Source organism: Etheostoma spectabile, chromosome 19 (genome assembly GCF_008692095.1).
Source record: "Etheostoma spectabile isolate EspeVRDwgs_2016 chromosome 19, UIUC_Espe_1.0, whole genome shotgun sequence".
In the NCBI taxonomy this organism is placed as follows: Eukaryota; Metazoa; Chordata; class Actinopteri; order Perciformes; family Percidae; genus Etheostoma; species Etheostoma spectabile.
In genome coordinates this window covers 12219783-12242701 of record NC_045751.1, presented here as the reverse complement: position 1 = coordinate 12242701, position 22919 = coordinate 12219783, and the positions used below count along the sequence as shown (strand labels likewise).

At 40.6% G+C, this 22919-nt stretch overlaps 1 long non-coding RNA gene across 1 annotated transcript; it reads right to left on the bottom strand.

Moving 5' to 3' along the window:
• Window positions 1-5250: 5250 nt before the first annotated feature.
• On the bottom strand, window positions 5251-22327 carry LOC116669404 (uncharacterized). The gene is made up of 3 exons (XR_004326772.1): window positions 21979-22327; window positions 19491-19496; window positions 5251-5261 (listed from the first exon to the last, which is right to left on the bottom strand). It is a non-coding gene; the product is annotated as an uncharacterized LOC116669404 (long non-coding RNA).
• Between the last annotated feature and the right edge of the window lie 592 nt (window positions 22328-22919).

Sequence of the window (22919 nt, the reverse complement as noted above, 5' to 3'; positions counted from 1 at the left end):
TTGACCCAAAAAATCCCAGATATCGTGGCAGCACACCCAACTGTGAAGAACATTATTCTGCATATAGGGTCAAATGATGTTGTAAAGCAACAGTCTGAATTGCTGAAACTGGACTTTAGGGAACTGCTTGACACAGTCACCCCCCTAAGCGCAAATGTGTTTATCAGTGGTCCTATACCGTCAGTCAGAAGAGGAGATGAGAGATTCAGCCGACTGTTGGACTAAACAAATGGCTTTCAACTGAATGTACCGTCCACTCTCTGAAGTTCATTGACAATTTAAACATTTTCTGGGAGCGCAGACATCTTTTTAAAGCAGATAGACTTTCCCTTAACAAGCCAGGAGTAAAGCTGTTCACCTCTAATCTGCTTTACTTTCTGCGCTACACATCTGCTCCCTCTGCCAAGGTCACAAAACAAAAGGAAGACACAACAAAGTGCGGCAGTGATCCAGCACAGCCCCCGCCTGTGCAAAGATTTGACCATGGGAGACCAGAGAGCAGAGACACGAAACCTCCACTCCCCTCTTCACCCGTCCAGCACCCCTCAAACCTTCCCAACCCCGAACCTTCTGAGGATTCATCGCTGTCTCTACTGATGTCTCCACACACCCTTTCCCTTATTTCCCCCATCAATTATGCACCCCTTCCTACCCCCATGGCTCAACCCCGGGCAAAAGTAAAACGCCAAGCACCACTACCAGGATGTCAGAAAACTCCTTCCCCCCAGACTGATAAGGACGCTTGTGTGCAAAATCTGGCAAGCACTATCTGATATGTGCCGGGCCTTGGCTGCAGGACTAGTGATACTAATGACTCTTTTCAAGACAAGCCCGGCCCTGTGGATTCAATTCTTCCTCAATTTCTGTTGTGATAGGTAATAGGAAAAGAATGGTGAATAAGCACTTAACTGCAAACTTAGCAAATTTAGCATCCATTCCTTGTCAGCTACAGCCTGTCCCAAAAATGAAAACACACTAACACTAGCCTTACTAAACGTCAGGTCTTTGGCAGGAAAATCATTTTTAATCAATGATTTTATTACTAAGCACAATCTAGATTTTATGTTTTTAACTGAAACCTGGTTAGACCATAATAACAGCGCTGCTGTTCTCATCGAGTCAGCTCCCCCTAACTTCAGTTTTATGAGTGAGAATAGAGTGAATAAGAAAGGAGGTGGAGTCGCCATTTTGTTTAATGACTCATTCCACTGTACGCAAATATGTTATGGAAATTTTGTTTCTTTTGAATATGTTGCTCTTCAATTAAGATCTTCCCCTCAAGCGATGTTTTCTAAATATCTACAGGCCACCTAAATATTGTGCAACCTTCATTGATGACTTCACTGAACTGCTGTCTATTATCTGCATTAACTTTGATTGTGTAATCATTGCGGGTGATTTTAACATTCATGTTGACAGCCCCCAGGACAGGGGGACAAAAGAGCTGTGTTGTGTTTTTGAGAACTATGGACTGACTCAGCATGTGACGGAGCCCACCCACAATAAGGGCACACTCTGGACTTGATTGTCTCCAAAGGTCTGAACATTTCCAAGGTTGTGGTGACTGACGTTGCTCTCTCAGATCATTCCTGTGTTTTCTTTAACGGCACTATCTCTGTGCCCAAAAGTGTCCAAACAAAGATAATCAGAAAACGGTATATCACTGAAAACACCAGTGACACATTTATTCAGCTTTTCTCCTCCACACCAGCCTCTCTGGGCTATCAGTCAGTGAGCTTGTAGATAATTTCAACTGTAAAATTACAAATGTTATTGATGCCATTGCTCCCACTAAGGTCAAAGTTGTATCTGGTAAGAAAAGATCTCCATGGAGAAATGTCCTACTGGTGAGAACAGAAAAAAGAGAGTGTAGGAAAGCTGAACGAAGGTGGCGAAAAACAAATCTCCTGGTCCATTATAACTCCTATAAAGAGAGACTTCGCATTTATAATTTGGAACTGAGGAATGCAAGAAGGTCCTTTTTCTCTGATATTATCTCTAGAAACAATAATAATTCCCGTGCTTTGTTTGCTACTGTTGATAGGTTAACAAACCCTCCAGTACCAGTAGCATCTGAACTTTTATCTACCAAGGCCTGCAATGACTTTGCCTCCTTCTTCAAAGACAAAATTCAAAAGATTAGACAAACAGTCAGTGCCTCCATATCAAGTCCAGGATATGTGTTGTCACAGTGTTCAAGCAAAAATAGTTCCAATATGACAGAATTTCACACGATCAACCATACAAACCTGGAGGACATTATTCAACATCTGAAAACCTCGACCTGTTGCCTTGATGTTCTACCAACGGGACTTTTCAAAAATGTTTCCAATTGTTTGACTTCTGATCTTCTACAGATTGTGAACACATCTCTTCTTTCAGGTATCTTTCCACAGGCCCTGAAAACTGCAGTAATCAAGCCACTCTTAAAAAAGAACAACCTAGACAAGTCACTAATGAGCAACTATAGGCCAATATCAAACCTTCCGTTTTAAGTAAAATCATTGAAAAAGTAGTCTTTCAACAACTCAACCATTTCTTGTCACTAAGCAACAGTTTTGATACCTTTCAGTCGGGTTTCCGACCACACCACAGCACTGAAACGGCTCTTGTCAAAGTCTTTAATGACATCCACCTTAACACAGATAATGGCAAAATTTCAATCTTAGTATTACTTGATCTCAGTGCTGCATTTGACACGGTCGACCATGACATACTACTAGACCGATTGGAAAACTGCGTTGGCCTTTCTGGCTCAGTACTAAACTGGTTTGAATCCTACCTAAAGAATAGGGATTACTTTGTGTCTATAGGTAATTATGCATCTGAGCGTACAAATATGACGTGCGGAGTTCCGCAAGGCTCCATTCTGGGGCCTCTTCTGTTTAACATCTACATGCTTCCACTGGCTCAGATTATGGAGAAAAACAAAATAAGTTACCATAGTTATGCGGACGACACACAAATTTACATAACCTTATCGCCAGGGGACTATAGTCCAATACAAAAACTGACTAAGTGCATCGAACAAATTAACGGCTGGATGTGCCAGAACTTTCTGAAATTAAATGAAGGAAAAACTGAGGTGGTTGTTTTTGGAGCAAGAGAGGAACGATTAAAAGTCTGCGCTCAGCTTCAAACAACAATGTTAAAAACAACAGACAAAGCCAGAATCTTGGTGTAGTCATGGACTCAGACCTGAACTTTAACAGCCACATTAAGACAATTACAAAGTCAGCCTACTATCACCTTAAGAATATATCAAGGGTTAAAGGACTTATGTGTCAACAGGATTTGGAAAAACTTGTCCATGCCTTTATCTTCAGTAGACTTGACTACTGTAACGGGGTCTTTACAGGTCTCCCTAAAAAATCAATCAGACAGCTGCAGCTGATTCAGAACGCTGCTGCTCGAGTCCTCACTAAGACCAAGAGACTGGATCACATCACTCCAGTTCTGAAGTCTTTACACTGGCTTCCTGTGTCTCAAAGAATTGATTTCAAAGTACTCTTGCTAGTTTATAAATCACTTAACGGTTTAGGTCCAAAATATATGCTGATCTGCTACTACACTATGAACCACCCAGACCTCTCAGGTCATCTGGGACAGGTCTGCTTTCTGTCCCCAGAGTCAGAACTAAACAGGGTGAAGCAGCTTTCAGTTTCTATGCTCCTCATATCTGGAATAAACTCCCAGAAACCTGTAGATCCGCTGCTACTCTCAGTTCTTTTAAATCAAGGCTGAAGACCTTTCTATTTGATGCTGCCTTTCTTTAAATGACTAATCATTTCTTAAATTTCTTATGCTGCACTGTAAATTTTATTCTTGTGTTTTATGTTTCTCTTTGTTTTTAACTGTCTATTCATGTGTTTTACCGGTTTTTAATGCTTGTGATTTTTAACTGTTTTTACTTGTGTTTTATCTGTTTAACTGATTTTGTGTAAAGCACTTTGAATTGCCTTGTTGCTGAAATGTGCTATACAAATAAAGCTGCCTTGCCTTGCCTTGCCTAATTGTAGCCTACTTGTTCAGTTTATTTACTCACTTGTTTAATATTTCCTAAAATACTAAATACTAAAATATATTTTAAGTTATTTTGGGGGTGCCTAGCCTTAATTGCTTTCATTGGGCAAGCTTTAGTGACTGTAATCTCCATTTTTCTTGTCACTTACTTGTTGTATTTTCTGCTTTTTTTTTTTAGATGCAAGTGCCTTTAAAGTCAGCATCAAAAGGTGCTTTTTCATGGCATGCACTGTTCCACTTCTTAAATTAATAGCTTTAAATACAGATGAGGGTGGGGTGCTTTGGTGCCGAACACTGTGACTGCAGACACAGAACCTGAAGCCAATCAGAGGATCAGCTCTGACCTTTAAAGCCAGCCGTGTCACCAGGAAGAGTAACAATCAGTCGAGCGTCTAATGGTGTGGGACTTGATTTTATTTTTTTATATACTACAGAAAATATGGTTAAAGCTGTGCAGTGAGTTGCCGTATTGTATGCAAGTGAAGTGGACCAATCCACCATAAGCTCATTGCACTAATTAAAATGAATAGCTTGACAAATAAAAGTAAAATTACAGGAAACAGTCCCAGCTGTTGCAGGTGTAAGGTGACATGGCGTCCTTAATAATCCTGGATCTGTTCCATGAACAGTTAAAGGAAGGCTGATATTGTGCAACCCGGTCTCACGCCAGTTTGTGAAATGGTCACGTAATTTAATTTACTATTCCGTGTACATGTCACGATTTTTAAACGTGACCATTTCACAAACTGCCATGACACTGGGCTGCTCTGGGGGATGCAAAAACAGGGAATTCAAACGCCACACACGGGACTGTGACTAAAACTTGTGCCAGGACACGATCTACAGCCTCTAGGGAACGCAACAACGGGAAAATCAAGCACCACACGCCGGCCACATCAACGGGACAGACCACCACACGTCAGGCACGGCGCCAGGATTCCAGTTTTGGATGGGCCAGACCAATTTTGTGTGGGCCTTAAATTAAAACATGTTATCAAATCACTGTTTAACCTAATACAAATGACTAATATACTGTTATATTATCTGTGCTAACATAATAGAGATTTCAAAAGCTTGATGCTCTTTAAATACGTTGTAAAAAAACATTGTACAAACGTTTCGTTGTATAGGACGACCCTATCCGCGACCGCTCTCCTTGGTTCTGCCCAGAGAGGAGCGCTTTGGAATCTCCATTACGCACCATACCTGGCTGCGCTATTACGCAAAGCTCCATAGACCTACTGTAACAGTGGTCAGGCATTTAATATTTCTCCAAAACATAATTTTGTTCTGCTCGTATAATAGGAGACCGAATATTTCACAATTCTGTTTAATTGTTTGTATGTTGTACAAACGTTACACTACAGATCAACAACACTGCCCGACAGTTTCATTCATTACTCGGGCACAGAACTTGTTCATTGACGTCATCTGTCGTGTAAAACGAGACTCAAGTTATTTCCGAAAGAGACAAACTGTTACTTTAGTGTGATTCATGTTATAACCATATTTAACAAAAGGAAATAAATCACATTAACAACAGACACAGCGCCCATAACAAGGGGAACCCATGAGGGAAAAAGAACAACAGTAATAAGCTGATATAGAAATAGAAATGCGCCTGTAAATTTGTAACGGGTTATGAATCGATTATTTTAATATATCTCAATGCAGACAGAGTAGCCTTCACATACCTTACTCTTATCCACTCGTGGTACACAATTAAACTCGCTCAAAATAGGCCTAGAAGAAGCGAACAGGGAACAACTCATTTCCTCTTTTTCTCTCTGCTATGTTACTAACTTTCAACATGTAGCCTACGAATTCATCGCATGTTTTTAGGTCGCCTCGCACACACACACACACACACCACACACACACACACACACACACACACACACACACACACACACACACACACACACACACACACACAAATTACAGCAGTAGTCGGCGGGGTTTGCTCTTGAAAATGTCATGATTTCATCAAAGTCGAGAGTAACTGTAAGCTCTCTTTCACATGTCAACAGACACAGAGACATGAGGCGAGATGTAAGCATGGTACTCCTAATTGATGTTTTAATCCGGTTGACACTGGAAAAGACGCGTTCAACTGTACAGGAAGTCATCGGCAGTGTTATCAGAGCTTTTAGGAAAGCATTGATATTTGGGAAAACGTCCTAATTGCAAATGTCCATCACTTCAACAAGACTTTTGAGATGTTCTCCTCTTTTGTTCTTCCTCTCTGAGTTGCACAAACACTGAGAGCTCCGACTCTGACACGGTTATGTTGAAGCGCTTCCCTGCATCGTTGAGAGTGGCCGAGCAGGTGGTGTCATTTGTATGAAGGCTAGGAGACATCAGGATTGCTGCAGATGCCATGAGGCCATAGGTGTCAATGTGGAATCGAGTGTTCAGTTCACGAAGCTGGCAGTCTATTAGCGCGTTGGAAATGTTGCGCAGATCACTGTCACTTAATAGACAAACAACTTTTTTTAAATTAAGTTAAAAACTATTTAAGATTTAGCCTATTTTAGCACAAATTATGAGATAATTTTTCATTTTTTAATAATTCTGTATCATTAAAATATATTATTATTATTATTTTTAATGAAAATGTGTGGGTGGGCCTGTTGAAAAGTGATGATGCCGTGCCTGCCACACGTGGGATGCAATCCCCAGGCGCACGGACACGATCCACGGTCTCTGTGGCACAAAACTACGGGTAAATGAAACGCCAAACGCTGGCCACAACAACGAGACGTTGTAGTTAGGGAAATTAAACGGAAAAGGAACAGCAACATGCGGAACATGATCCCCGGTCTCCGGGGTGAAAGTCCTGCGTTGCCTGACCCCTCCGCCACCCCAACCAATCTCCCTGCGCAGATTTTAGGCTTTTCAATACTAATCGCTACTCTAATCCTTCTGTGATCACAAAATAGGCTTGCCATTGAAACATTTACTTTAAAATTGATAATCAACACACGAAAATAACGACATTAATGTGATGTGTACACCAATCAACAGATTAAATACCATGACAATTTCACGAATTGCCATGAGACTGGGCTGATTTTGTGGGTCCCTTGGAAGCAATAATGTACCCATGAATTCACACCACAAAATAAGACAATCCACAAAAGAATGACTTATGATTACTGACAGGTGTTTTCGAACGCTGTCCAGGGATTCGATGCTGGTGACAGACTGTTTGGGCAACATCATTGAGGTTGTTTCACACTTGAGGATAAACACCAAGTGTGTGTCAGGGGAAATGAGCCGGAATGAAGGAAATCTGGTAAATGAGGGAATGGATGTACAGTATACGGATGCATAAATGGATGGAGACATAGGAAGCAAGACAGTTGCCATCTGAGGATTTCAAGAAAATACACACTCTCAGCCTCCCGCCTCTTCTTCTTTCACAGGTATATCTTCCTTCTTCCCTTCTCCCTCTTTCTTTCTCCCTCGCTCCTCTTTTTGTAAATTCAGTATTCTCACCCTGTGTCAAGTGGAAGGTAGGGGACACCTGGGTGCAAATTGCTCAGCTTGCAAACGTTGGAGAAAAGCAGAAAGCAATTTCCCACCATTTCATAGTAGGGTCCATCGCCACTGTTGCCAATCCCTGTAGGGAGCTCAAACGGAAAGAGAAACCGCCACTTAATGGCCAGCCAGACAGCAAGGAGGAGATTAGGAGAGAAAGGAGCAACGAGGGGGAAAGAGAGAGACGTTATCACGGTTCAGACTTGACTAGCAGTCGGAGCCACCTAGATTTCTGTTATTGCCACAGATTTTAAACAGCTGCATCCACAATAAAATGACAATGAAGAGCGTAAAGGGTGGTTCCACATCCTGGAGCAGAATATATGATTCTGAACAGGGTGCGATTGTAACCACCCACTGTCTCTGAACCTGCTTTTATGTGTTATATACTTTCAGTGTGATATCAATGAGCGTTTACAGCCACAGGCCAATGTACACAGTACCTGGGAAGCATGTGAAAATGTTTAGTCATGCCTGATCTGTGTCAGTGGTCAGGAGATTAAGATTAACACATGCCTTCTTAATTGAGTTTTTAAGTGCACTAGTATAATGCCCGTTCAAAATATGCCTGTTTGGAATGGGCCAATTGCTTGGCCTGTGGTATTGCTACTTGAAGCTTTCACCAGAAGATGGCTTTTATTGTGATGAAAGAACCAACATTATGGGAGCGTTTTTTTCCTCAACCTTTTTTCTGCAGCCTTTTAGTTTTATTCACTGTTTAATAGCCAACGCTGTCCAAACTGCTCCAAATTCCAATCTCCAAGTTAATTGGGTACACAAGAAGCCAAGACACACACACACACACACACACACACACACACACACACAGTTTAAGGACGACCCGTTGTACCTCCTAAGCCACAGCTGCCCTTTAGATGTTCGTAATGTTCAGCTCCACTCCTCAACTCCAGAATCTTTATTATACAGTACTACTAAATATTTTGCATGTGTTCTTGATCAAACAACCCTATTGTAGGCAAAAATAATGATTTTGAACAATTCAGCAAAATCACAATTTTTTAAGATCTCATCAGTGCTCGGCAAATCCAATAGGGTTAGGGAAAGATCATGGTTATGGTTGATAATAATAACCTTGTTGTCTCTGGTGCACTTGGAAGCAAACCATGTTTTTTTGGTCTGCACCAGAGTTCAAACGAACTTTCAAACCACCCAAAACCACAGACTATCCAACAAAACACTCAAAGGTTTGGTTAAAAGGGCCAAACAGCTGAGGTGTGAAAAAAAAAACTTTATTCAGCTTCCTCTGTGTAGAGGCTTTGTAGTTGCCTCACACATTTCTCAGTAACCACAACTGTCAGCACCATGGAGCTCTACTGGAGGATAACAGGGCATTTACACTAGATAGCAGCTCTCACACAGTTATTTGAGGTCCTGGTTTAACCTTCCTGTGGCCCACCTTTTCTTTTGATATAATCTTTAAGAAATACTGTTTTGATAGGGAAGACACATTTACACTATTTCACAATGAAGGCTTTTAAATAAGGATCAACAGGACTGAAAAAGAGACAATATTCTTTATTTATGGTATCAACCTTCTAGCAGAGCTTCTTGGTGGTTCAACAGACTAATAACTTCTAGCGAAAACTTGGTAGTACATTTGGCTACTGCCCCTATTTAAAAACATCTAGGAGTCTTTGGATATAATTCAATACCAGCCAAGCTGATCTATTAAGATGTATTGTACCCACCAGAGACCTACGGAGGGATGGTGAGGTCAGGGAAAAGTGAAGACCTTACCTAAAGCTGCTGACCAACATTCAAATCAGCATTTCAAAATCACTCAGCAAGATTAAAAAGGCAGGGACTGGAGTGGGGTAGAAAGGGTAGGCAGTTACGCTCCTTACAGGAGAAGCAATGCTTCTGCTCAACTGTTGACTGTTGGCGTGATTAGATACATCTTGTTCCATTATGCATTTCCCATTTTCTGTTGCATGTTCTCCAAGGAGATTTGAAACATTTCTAATAGCTTTTTAAACGACTTGCTGTCTGGATCACTTACTGTTAGGGACTGAGATTGCAGTGCATGAAGAGAAATGCATTCTCTGCCTCCTTCTCTTTGTCTTTTGATATATAACTTTTCCCTCACTATTTTTTTTTACTTGTATCTCATTCTTTTTACCTTTTCTGTCTCATTAATTAGCGTTCTCCCCATTAGCTGACATGCCGTTTTTACAGCACTGAGTAATTGAAGTAGGAATGAACGTATATATTTATAACTGTCTGGCCCTGTGGCTCACAGTGAAGTGTAGCTCTCTGTGCTACTTTACCTGACACATTATTCATTATCTGCTATTTTAAAAAGGCATGGTGCTACAGGAGAGGTGGCATAGAAAACAATGGGTGGTGTGATGTTGGAGTCTAAAGCATGACGTGCATGTGCAACATCTTAAGGCAGTGAAGACAGGTACACTTGTTGGAAAACAACTATGGTAAAATGTTGCAATGTTTCTATTAAGAATTTTAAAGAAAAGTGTGTACAGTGCCTTAGTGCCTTATATTATTATATTGACATTCATTTCACTGGTTGTAAAGAGGACGTTAAAGGGAGAATTATTGTTAACAACACTCTAAAGCACAAATGGTAAGTATTTAATACACATATCACATATTCAAGTAAAAATGCAATGTTTGTGCTGAGTCTGTGTGAACTGTATCCTAGAGCCACTTTGGTGGTAGATTTTATTGCTCACTTCTATTGCTTATTAACGGCATTGTTTATAAGTTATCAAGATGTGAGACAATCTCAGACAGTACAGATAATAACACTGATTGATTTCTTTATAAAAACACTCGAAAGTAGAAACCTATTTATGACATCCAAAAGCAGCACAAAATATCTGGACAAAACAGTGATAACTGTTCTGACAGTAGCTGAGGCAGGTGGAAAACGTGTAATTTTGTAATTTTGCAGAGGCCCAAGGTATTCATGTATCTCTCACTCCTGAGAAGGGCACGGGATATATGAAGAAAAAGTAGCAGCTCTTCTATACAAACCTCAGTTTTCATAAACAAAAAACCAGGGAAAAATGCTATTCAGTGGAAATGCAATAATCCTCTAAGAATATCATTTGGATTGTAAACTGGAATTTGATTGAAAAACTAAAATGGTAGTGGAGCCGAGTTTGACATATGCAGCCTGTGATATTGTTTGTGCCAAAGTCACAAGTCAGTTCTTTGTAATTTCCTGTGATTGTGTTATAACGTTGATTAGAAACGTCCGTTAATGTCAACAAACAACCCGCCACAAAGAGTTCACACATGCTTTGGACCTTCAATAGTGGCAACACAAACCCAGCCAGACCCGAGCTGCCGCCTGTTCTTCTGCTTCGCTGGGAGATAGCTAGTGATATTAGCATACATCGTGGCCCCTCCGCCTCTACCGGACAGCAGCTCCGACCTGTCTGGGTGTGAGTTTCGGCAGCAACTCGCACCCAGCCAGGTCGGAGCTGCTGTCCGCTCTCCTTCCGGGCAAGTAGTCTCCTAGAGGCTGGGAGTGAAGTGGAGGGACCGCGGGGTGCGCTAATAATCACTAGCTAAAGTTAGCCAACTGCAGAGTCACCTTCCACTGTTGAAACGCTGTCAGAATTTTTACAATAATTTCAAAATGAACACTTAAAAAATTCCAGTAAACATGGCTGGGAAATATTCAGGTTACTACAATATGAACACGTAAAGGAAACACACTCTTTACCAGATGGCAGTTGTTTGACTAAAATAATTTTAGTTTAAATAAATGATATTTGCCTGATCAGAATGTCTTCTCCTCTTCATAACATTGTGACAAATAAACTGTTGCTTAATTTAAGAACAATATACCAAAACCAGATCAGAAATGTTATCACTGATTGCTCTTTTTTAACCAAAATACACAATGTTGATTCATGATGACAGTCATCAACATTGGGAGTTTACGAAGAGTGAGTGAGGCAGCAGTGAAACTATAGCCTCACTCTGGCCTTTCAATGTAAATTAAAACAATCATTACTGTATAATGACTAGGGGTGATCCGAGTATCCGGCTGAAACGAGTATCCTGTACGGATAAGGCACTTTTGCCAAGTACAAGTATTATACGAGTAATATGAGTTAATATCCGTACTCTGATTGAATACGACTCCTCAACTGGCCGCGCAGCGTTCTGTGATAATCACAGCGCCCCCCCCCCCCGCCTACAAACACGCTCGGATCAATCACACACACACACAGAACATGGAGAAATGCGAGCGCGTGCGCTCTCTCTCTCTCTGTCTCTCTCTCTCTGTCTCTCTGTCTCTCTCTCTCTCCCGCTCCCGCTCCCGCTCCATCAGTCAATCGGGTCTGCGGCTAACGTTTAGGGTTTCTTCAGCTTTAGGTTGTTTTTAACTTCGGTTTGTAGTACATACATAGTAACCAGTAGATTTCTGGGGAACGTGGGTTTCAGACATGCTGATTGGTTTAAATGCAACTCCCGTTGCGTCTCTGCCATTGGAGATTTTTTTTTTTTTACTGTCAGCTGCCCCCCGCCCCCCGCCCCGCCCCCTCTCTCTTTTGTGTCTCTCTCTCACTCACTCACACACACACACACACACACACACACACACACACACAACACACCAACACACACACACAAAAACACACACACACAACACACACACAATACCTTCTGTTCTGTACATAGTTTGTTTGTTACCATGACAAACACCATTGATCTGAAGCTCGTTTGCTGTCATGTAAATAGTTTTCAAATCAGCAATAAATATAACAATTTTTGATCAACTCATATCAATTGCATGCTTAAATAACATACCGGTTAAAGCCCCGCACATTTCAAGAGAACCCGACCCACTTCCTGGTTAAATCTGACCACTTCCGGGTTAGGCCCCGCCCAGTCCGAGTACGGATACGGATACATATAATTCTTGTGGTAAACAGATACAGATAATGCTGTACTCGCTCATCCCTAATAATGACTATGAATTATGAGAATGAAAATCCAACTAAACTGACCGATGAATCATTACAATGTATATTAAATTAAGAAATTAACAATTTGTAAAAGTGTTTTTTCCCAGGTAAGCAAAAATACACAAGGGGCCAGTAAAACCCTGATTGTAACAAAAAGTGTTATGATGGACTGTGTCTGCTGGAATTGTAAATAGGAAACAATTTGCTAACACATTCACCATGACAACTTTATCAAATGATGAAATGTCAGTGTTGCTTTAACAGCTTCTAATGGTGCCCCCAATTGGCCACACTTTTTTAAATGCAGGTTTAATGCAAATCCATCCTCTAAAACATCTATACACCACATGAATATCTGCTTTACAGTATGTCATGATGGTATATGATGATGGAAGCAGTGACTTTATGACCCTCCAATCTTACCTCCCATCCATCAACCCTCTGCAGCAATTATTTCCAAAAGCGTTTCTCAGGATGGGACACACGCAAATCCAGACACAATATATAGACTGTATGTGCACATTGACCTACGGATGCACATGAACACACAATGGAAATGTCTGAAAAAAAAAATGAAATGCACACACACACACACACAAATGCAGCAATATGCTGGAGAGGAGTTGACGTAACATATCCAAGTCTCGCCCCACAGTGATGGATGTGTCCAGGCATCCCAAAGCGAGTCGAGGCGTTCCACAACATTGACAGAGAGAGACAACGATGGGCACTTTGTGTGTGAGAGACGCGGGAGAGTGACTGCAGGAGAAAAAGAAAAATGATATTGCGCCGTGCATGCGAATAAGAGAAAGAGCGTGCGCATGCTCATACGTGTGTGTGTGTGTGTGTGTGTGTGTGTGCGTGTGCGTGTGTGTGCATTGATGGCTGTTGTCCAGCGAAGTAGAGCAGAGGGTGACAGTGATGGAGCGGTTCTAGGGAGGAGGGGAGATGAGTGGGGAGAAAAGAGTGGTGAGGAGGACAACTTAGTGCAGTCGGTGGTTGATGACTTGAGAGAAAAAAAGGGAGAGGAAAGAGACATCATCAGACAACAGTGAGAGTGAGCGAGAGGGGGGTTGAGTCTGGCGAGAGAGGGAGAAAGATTCCATTACTAGAGAGAAGTAGTCGGTTGTCTTCTGTGTCCTCGAGGACCACTTCAGAGCAAAAGTGCAGTCAAAAGCTTACACACTGGAAAATTTGAGTCCGGCTGACAATATATTCAATTTCAAAAAGAGATTGCGATCTAAGGTGTCAACAGGCATGGACAACACGTGGAGACGGGGCAGAAAGGCTATTCAGTCCATGACCATGTAATCATTAAATAACAATGTGCAATAATCATGTAAGAGAGAAGTGAGGACAATTATTAAATAAGATGCAAAAGGATTTTTTTTTTCTGCAGTTTGTGAGAGACTGGATACAGTAACAGTAAGTGCGGAGTCCTTGGGTACACAAAATATTTTCAGATTGTTACAAATATTTATAAACCCCATTTCCAGACAAAACATTGACATTGGAGTTTAGCAAAGCCTGGATTTCTTAGTTTTGAACATTGTTTTTTTTTTTTATTATTTCTTCCTACTGTACTGGGCTGAGCTGTTTACCCTATTACTTACGGTGAGAGTGTTTGCTGTTCTGACTGGAGAAGAAATAAGGAAACAAATAGATGGTGTGCAGTACAAAGTGCTGTACTGTACAAAGGGCAATTCTTTTAAATGTTCTCATTTTACATTGCTAACCTGGGCCAGTTAGAAGAAAACTGCAAGGACATTTGAAAGACAACACAACAAGCCAAGCAAAGACCTTTTGTGACTTTGGAACAAAAAAAAGACATTAGTAATAATATCCCAAAGAACGAGGCAGGTAAAACTACATGACAATCGAGAAAGGTTTGATTACATCAAGCCTTTTACAGGGCAGGTTACGTCACCACTCCTCAATTCATCGTTTGTGAACTGCAGTGTTGACCACGGTCACAGTTAAAACTGATTGAACTTTAAGTGCAGCGGCGAGTCTTAAATCCAAAGTTATGGCGTGAGCGACAGCTTTTTTGCTCCCTCCATTGGAAAGCAATGGCTCACACAGGTGCTACTAATAGTATGTAGCGATCCTAAACCACTGGCAAAATGCAGTGTACAGGATGGTCTAAAGGTATTATGATACCTAACCTTTACAGCCAAGAATAGCAGTGGGACACTATGACTTGGAGGGGCAGAAGCCAATCAGGCGAGAGGCTAAAACTGATCATGGGGAGCAGGTGCGCAGACTGCAGGCCACCTCCACACTCCTGAGACTGCTGCTGCCTCTATGTTGCTGGACTTTGAGTGGTATCCTTGTGGCTCTAGTGAACCAAACCATGATGCTTCAAAGAAATGCTTGTATTTTATTGATCAGGTAATGTAGGCGTGCATACCCCCTGGGGTATAGGGTTGGGCCTCGTTTTAACAGTTCTATTTCCAATTTTGATTCTTCCTTTCGATTCTGGGTTCTTATCGATCTTACCGGGTTTTTTCAACGTAAAACTGCTGCTTGTTGGGCTGCAACACAACGAGTGCCTGGAAGTGCGGTGGTCGCTACGGAAACTTCAACGTGTTAAATTTAGAACCGGTGATCAGATTCAAAACAAACTTTTCCAAACGATTACGATAAAAAAAATTAAAAAAAGATTCCAATGGATATCATTTCGTTTTTTTTTTATTGTACTTTTCACAGGGATGGTCGGTGTGCTGGGGAGTCCACTCGCTTTTGATGATGACATGGTTTGGGGTGGAATATTGAAAAGTGTGGTGTTTTTATTTCAAGTGTGGATTGTTTTATCCTTTTGACAGACAGAATACTTCCAGTGCTGTTGGCTTCCCGGCTGTGGTATGACTGTCCTCTCCCCTCCTGTTAGAGTTGTCTTAGATGTTCATGATAAATAGCCAGTTATGAAGCCCCTCTGTCTCAACTCAATTGTTAATTCTGTTTTAGTGGCCTGAGTAGAGATGGAATTTAGTTACTGAGCTTTCACTTTTGATATGTGCCAGATCAAAGCAAATGACTGACCACAAGACACATTAGTGTAAATTCTGTATCTGAGATCAGATCTATTTTTCCTACACAATATTCCAATTATTATTTGTGGGTGAGAGGCGTAGCAAGTCTATTCATTTTCTATTTATTTTCACTCAGTCTAAGTCTAAGCTGGCAGGAAAATTTACATGTTTACATTAACAGTTGTTATCTCACAATATCCAGTTTGTGGCCAATTTTAGGTCCACACATTTTGGAGATAAGATCTCACCTGCAGCCAAAATCCCACCTCTGATATTTCACAAGGGCTGGTGAAAACAGACAAAAATCTCATTTACATTCAGCAAGGGCAGTTCAACATCACCAACAGCGGCCTCAAAAATGGTGATACAGGGTCTATTGTATTGGATTGCAATAGACTTAAATGTGTACCCAATAAACTGGTAACATCAGTATACGTTGTATTACAGAACCAACTCCTGTACCTGACAGACCACAGAAGCACTTTGTTATCAACACAAAAAGTATCACCTCCCTTGATGTTGAAACTTCCCTCTAATACAGAATGATGAACACTTAGCATCCCTCAGCTTCCCTCAGTCTCTCATAAGTTGAGCAATTAACAATGCATTACATGTGTTAGGGTTTTATTTATGACTAACAAGCAGTTAACAAATCATGATTTCCTCCATGACTGAGTGTAATGTCGGGTCTCCGTGGAAATTCGGCTGAGTTACAGCAACTTGACAGCTGTATTTCATAACAACCCGGCCACGCAAAGCACAATAACACTGATTTAGGTCCCTGTCTAAACCAGCCAACCCACACACTGCAGCGCTGTATCACTTTATCACACCCTGTATCCATCTCCCACAACAAAACAAGCCGCAGAATAAGCACAATACGAGTTAAGTGGTGCTAAAGTTAAAGAGATGTTGATTTGTTGTCTGGCTGGCAGTTTTGTGCCGAGGGAAGTAATAATGAAAACAACAGGAATGAGAAGTTTAAGGGCGAGATGGGGACAGAAACATAGAGAGACAGGGAATAAATAAAGTTTTTCAAAAGCACAGAGAGAGACAAGGAATCAAGTGGGTTTTTTTAAATACAGTGAAGCACAAAGACAAAATAACAAAGAAAAAGCAAAAGAGCCAAAAGACAGACAGTAGAGAAGGGAAGAGGCAAGCAGAGAATGCAAATGAGAGGGGAGAGTGTTAGGGAAATGATTGTCGCTATTACAATTATCATTAGCATGTGTTGTTGGCAATAAGTCATCTCATCATGGTGGATCTTATATTCATGCTAATTGTGGAGGATGTCGTGTTTTAGCATGCAGGGGGCTCTCTGTTACTAGAACACTCATGGTTAGCTCCACTAAATGGCTGAAAGACTCAAGAGAGGATACACACTCTCCTGCTCATAGTTACAAATTGTGTATTTCCAGGCATCTAAAGACTTTATCTGTAGGTTGACTGCAAATTAGCTCAAAAGCTGCCAGTATTCTCGGTCAGAACTGCTTGTCGGACGGTCAAATACTGTAGCTTCGGAAATCCCCTACCCCCACTCCTTTTGGACAGATTTCCAAAAGCTGCCATCCAACATTCACACCCACTAGTGATTGGCAAACTGTGTGGAAAATTCTCTTGTTTCAGGTGAATGACTGAATGCAACACTACAGTATGACTGCCTTCCAGGAGAAGGTCTGACTATTTACGTGGTAATCCCTGGATTTAAATGATATTGCATCTGCCCCCTCTCTATGACAGCCTACTTTCCACCCTTCCTTAGAGTGGGACCGTTGGGGACCGCTATAGGCATGCTAGTGGTCTGGCTCTACGGCTGTATGCAATGTTGAACAACTATGCCTCCCTGAATATCTGTTGTGTCTGTGTCAAGGTTATAATTGTTAACAAAAATGAAGGAAATAACTAAAAGTAGGTGGGGAAAAAACATTGTTAATTGAAATAAAAATAAAAACATGGCATAAAAAAGATAACTAACTAAAAATGTAATGTCTGTTTGCAAAACTAACTTATATAAAATAATTGAGTAAATGACCATAGTTTTTGTCTCTGTCATAGAGCAAACAACGTTATTTCTTTCTGAGTTGACATTTCCCACCATAGACCTTTTTTAAACAGTCTATGCCATAGACGTATATATTTTTGGACTGGAATCAAACACACAAACGTAAACACAACGTAGTCCATGCCTCTCGTATGGCATCATGGCGGTACCGAATATACAACTGTGTGAGTCAAACAACTTCAAAAGACTTTACCACTTTACTTAAACCAGTTAAAAACACCTGTTTGTGTATGTCTTCTTTAATCTATTGGCTATTTAGGTTTTTTCCTGGAACACGTCACTTACAAATTGTGTACTTACTGCAGCATCTTGTCTAGACTGTTTATATATTTGTGCTCATGATATATACATTTTTGGGTACTGGTGTTATTGTTGAATACATTGTGAAAGCATATTTTTAAAATTGTATGATGTTTTTGTTGAGTTATTATTACACAATACTTTTTCTGAACTTTTTGAATCTTGCCCCTGACAAATAACCCATATTACAAAAAAAACAAAAATTAACAAGTAAAACTAAACTGAATTTGAAAACAAAAAGTCGTAACAAAATAAAAATAAAAACTAGTGAAAAATACAAAACTATAATAATCTTGGGATGTAGCGATAAGCAACAGACAAATGTGAACAGACTACAGCATGCAGAGATTAGCTGTGATAGTGCAGCATCAATTTGTCTGTGAACAAGGGTTGCCGGTTTTACTATCAGAGTTTGAAAATAGTATTTCAACTACAGAAAAGTTCCACATCCTCTTTACTAAGCCATGTTCATGGCTTATGCTTGCTGTAGTGTCCCCGGCACATTGGTGCACAAGTCACAAATGATATCATCGTGTATTTAGGGTACTATTGTCTGAAACTAGCCCCATATGGGATAAACGGCTGTGATTGGCCCGACCAGAACCTGGCTGGCAGGAAATTTGTCTAAAAGGAAAATTATTACTGTAATGTGAGTCTTTCTTTGTCTTTTTTGGCCACTTTAAGTACCTCTATAACAGCCAAAATAGACACACTTCAAAATCCAATCTTATCTTGTCTGTCCATGCGGTGTTGCACTGTCAGTGTCATCTTTTCGCGCTACAATTTTATCAGTTGGAAATTTGTTTTTCACTGCGGGAGAAAAAGGACCTGTGGTGTGAGAGCATGGGAAAAGTGCCAATTGCTATACTTGCAGGGCCCAGAGGACATAAGAAGATGGAGTAATAGAATTCTTTTGCTTGTTTTCCTTTTAAAGTGGCAAAAAGGGGCAACGATGCAGTATAGCTTAGTGGTTAAAACATATTGTGGTGACAAAATGTTAGTTGAATATTACTTTTTTAATTATGGTGTCAGAAGTGTACATTTGCCTGATTCATCCTCCCAAATCAGTCAACTCCTTCAGTTGAGCCAGCTTAGCATGTCTGTTTTCAATAATCCTTTCAGGACCACACATCTAGTCTCTGTCTTTGTTATGGCCCATTCAGACCAAAATAAGCAGGGTATTGCGTGTGTGTGGGAGTGTTACTGAAACGGTAAATTTGTATGATGTCCTGTTGTGTTCTTTACCCCCCCAAATGAAGTGCAAGTAGACTGTTGCATGATTAGCCAACGCAAAGTGACACAGCGTTGAGTAAAGTCGGTCTCAACTTTTGTTTTTTTGCATGTCCCTCCTGCGCAAACCGCGCCACAGCCAGAATGCACTACCCCCATTCAAAATGAACGGAGAGACTGTTTTTTTGTTTTTGCTGCACCTTCTGACGGCCAATGCAGGCGATGCGAGTGCCCACTTAGACCAGCAATTAGTTATTTGACTCTTAAATACTCACTCAAAACCACAGCAATGGCTAAATAAAAGGCCAAATGTCTGTAAGTGTAAGTATACTGTACAGTTTCCTTTGTTATAAAGAAATCATAGATTAATACTCTTGACCTGTAAAGTATAAATTCTAAAACATTGTGGTGTTTTTCAAAAAATACTGTGCCTGAATCTTAGTTATCTACTTCTCTTCACACCTGAAAGGAAGCAGGGCTCAGTGAGAGGAAAGTCCTTTTCCTTAGGCTAACATTGCATACACACATACACATTAAGGTACATTTGCAGTAGGGCTGCACGATTATGGAAACGTGCTACTCACAAAGCGACGGCTGACTCATTTTGAATGGGTCCAGTACTGGTCGAATGGCGGGTCAGCGGAGTTACACACACCGTGTGTAGGAAATGTCTGTATCGTCACTGCGCTGCATTTTTATGAACTATGATATTCTGGCCATTGGTCGCATCTCTTGCAGGTCCAACAGGCTCCGTCTCACCAGAGTTACCAGCGGAACCACTGGTATAAATACAGGTTTTCCTCTCATGCTTAATAATATACAGCTGTGTTAATAACAATTAAAACTGTGGAGACATGTAAAAGTGTGGACCGGTGGCCGCTGTGTCTCTCCGTGTTGCTGGGGAGATGTGAGGGAGTGAATGGGGGCGGGGCTGTGCGTAGAGTAAGAGGAGAGATCCAACACAGGCACGGCTTTACAGAAGAAAAGGGTAATGTAACGCAAAATTAAACCATATCCATATAAACAACATTGCTTCATTTGTGGAGAGGCAGCGGATGCAAGGATGTTAGGTATACCGGTGCAACCTAGGAAAAATATTACTCACGCCCTAGAGCCCTGTGAGCTAACAGACCCTAACTAGCACTGGTCACTGCTGTTGTCCGAAAACCAACACAGACGGGACAAAATGTTGCGTTTACTAGTAAACTGGTAAACCTTGTGACCGTATAACCGACTGCTATCTGTTGTTGAATTTTCCTCACATTACTCTGTCCTCTTTAACTGTCTATATCTAGAAACTAAGCTGCGCGGTGCAGGGAACAACTCTGACTGGCACATGATCAGACAGTGGTTTACAGAGCGGTAGATGGGCTTTGCAAAAAGAAAAACATTTCTATGAAATGACCAATTTAAAATATTGCTCAATCACGCCAATTTGATCGTGGGAAGCCAAAAGTGTGATTATAAGTTGACTGTGCAGCCCTAATTTGCAGGGTGCACAATTTACTTTCTGTACTCTAAGGCAGTACTGTATGTAAAAACAGTTTGGAAACTTACAAATTTCAGCATTTTTGTTTAAGAGCTGAACGTTCAGAAAGTAGTTTGCCCTGTACAATCTCCCCAAGCGATTAACCTTACCTTAAATGTTGAATTTTTAAGTAGAAGTACACAGTAAATGCTGAAGTAATTCTCACCAAGAGAGCTCTGGATTTTACATTAGAGTATTAGCTCTTTAGCCTCTGGCTAAAAGTTTTTCACATTCATTAATATTAATTGGACAAATGTAGACCAAAGGAATAGTACATACAATTTCTTATATGTGGTGGTGTTGAAATTTAATTACTGCAGCTTAGTAGTAGAATTTGTATACTGCATTTTTCACTCTTTGCCAAAACAGGAGACTACCTGATAGTGTGAGTGACATTTTACTAACGTTAGCATGTATCTAAGTACATGCAACAATGTGAACACCACAGTGGCTTAAAAACAGAAACACTCCAGTCCTGCCTACCTGGAGCAGATGACCAATACCAAAAGGCTGGCTTTGAGTTGTGTAACAGTTAGCTTAATAACAAGGTAAAACAGCTGGCTCTGTCCAAAGGTTAAAATTTTTTGTTTACCAGTACCTCTAAAATGGACTAATCAACATGTTATGCATTTTTTTTATTATATCAATTTAAATAGCATACTATAAAAATGACACATTGTAGCCGTTTACCAACTGGCCGAATATCAACGATCATCAAGGGATGATCAACAATTTAAAGTAATTACTTTCAGGACTAAGATGTTGAATCTGCACCCTACTGTAAATCACAAGTGACGCCGTTTTGTTTTCTTTGACTTTAATTTTCGATTCCAAAACGATTCTCAACGATTGTAATTACAAAACGAAAAGAAAAAAATGAACCTGAAAAATGAAAATGAAATTTTTGGAATTCTATGAATCAATTTTGAATCGGTAGAGCTTGAATTGATTCATGAATGTAAATAGATTTTTTTGCACACCCCTAATAATAATGTTGGAACATGATGCTGTGATCTTGTCATCTAAAATGTGCGTTTAAATGTGCTGATTCCAAACAGACAGCTTTGTTAAGGCAGTTTGGTCTATAGAGTTCCTCTGTGAACGTGCATACACGTATTGTTTTTAATCCCTAACATTGTCGCGCAGAAGCAGCAGTACCCGTCATTGCCGGTAACATACTCGTATCACAGTGCAAGGACCAAAGCTTTGTGACCAGTATCTAATGACTAGCAAGCACTTTCTTACCGCTGCTGCAGTACAGCATCTTCCTTGAACATACGCTCCAGAAGCAAGCACCCGGCTACCTCAATTTGAGGCACTAAGTGCTGAACAGCTTCCCGTCTCCAACCTTTTCCTCTTGTCCTGTATTCATGCCAGCGTCATTTGTTTTTAACTCCTTTTTCAACTAAAGCTGTATCTACATGCTTGATAAACTTTGCCTCAAGTTTTTTAACCACGTTACCACAGAGACAACACCACACTAATGCTTTTTGGCAAAGAGCAGGGCTACTTTGCATCTGATTGGCTAGAACTCATTTCATTGGTAGGTGGAAGTACAATGATTGGTTAAACCCAGCGAATCACAAACAATTCCCATGTGGACTTTTTAATTTATTTTATTTTTATGAAATAGTTATACGCCGGAAATCCCACACTAAGCCAGAGTACTTTAGTAAGCCCTGGAAAAAGCGAATATCAATTAATGTAATTCATTTTGTGTTTTTCACTCTTTTCTATCAATCATTGACAAACAATGCATAATTTTTTTCTGTTGACTCCATGAGGGATTTCCCATCCTGTGTTGTGGAACCACTGGTCTATGGTGGTCTTGAATCATGTTATGTGAAGACACGACAGCAGAGAGAAAAAAAATATGCATTGAGTTAGATATCTCAATAAATGGAATCTTCACTCGCTTGACTTAGTGACCCTAAATACGGAGGCTTCCTGTTGTTTTGTTCAGCAGCATTTTATGTAAAATGTCTTTGGCAAAGATGATTACCATGTACCTTCTGTTAAAATTATTCTCTTACTGAACAACTTTACAGTGTGGGTTCAGATATTAACAGTAGGGGAGAGAAATTAGTAGGACTTAGTGTTAGAAATGAAAAGAAGTGTGGGCAGGTGCTAGTACGGAAATAGGCATGTGCTGTTTGTTTGCACACATGATGTATGGTTACATTGCAATGTATGATTAGTGTGTGAGTGGGCAGTTGGCATGTTTCCCTCCTTGAGAG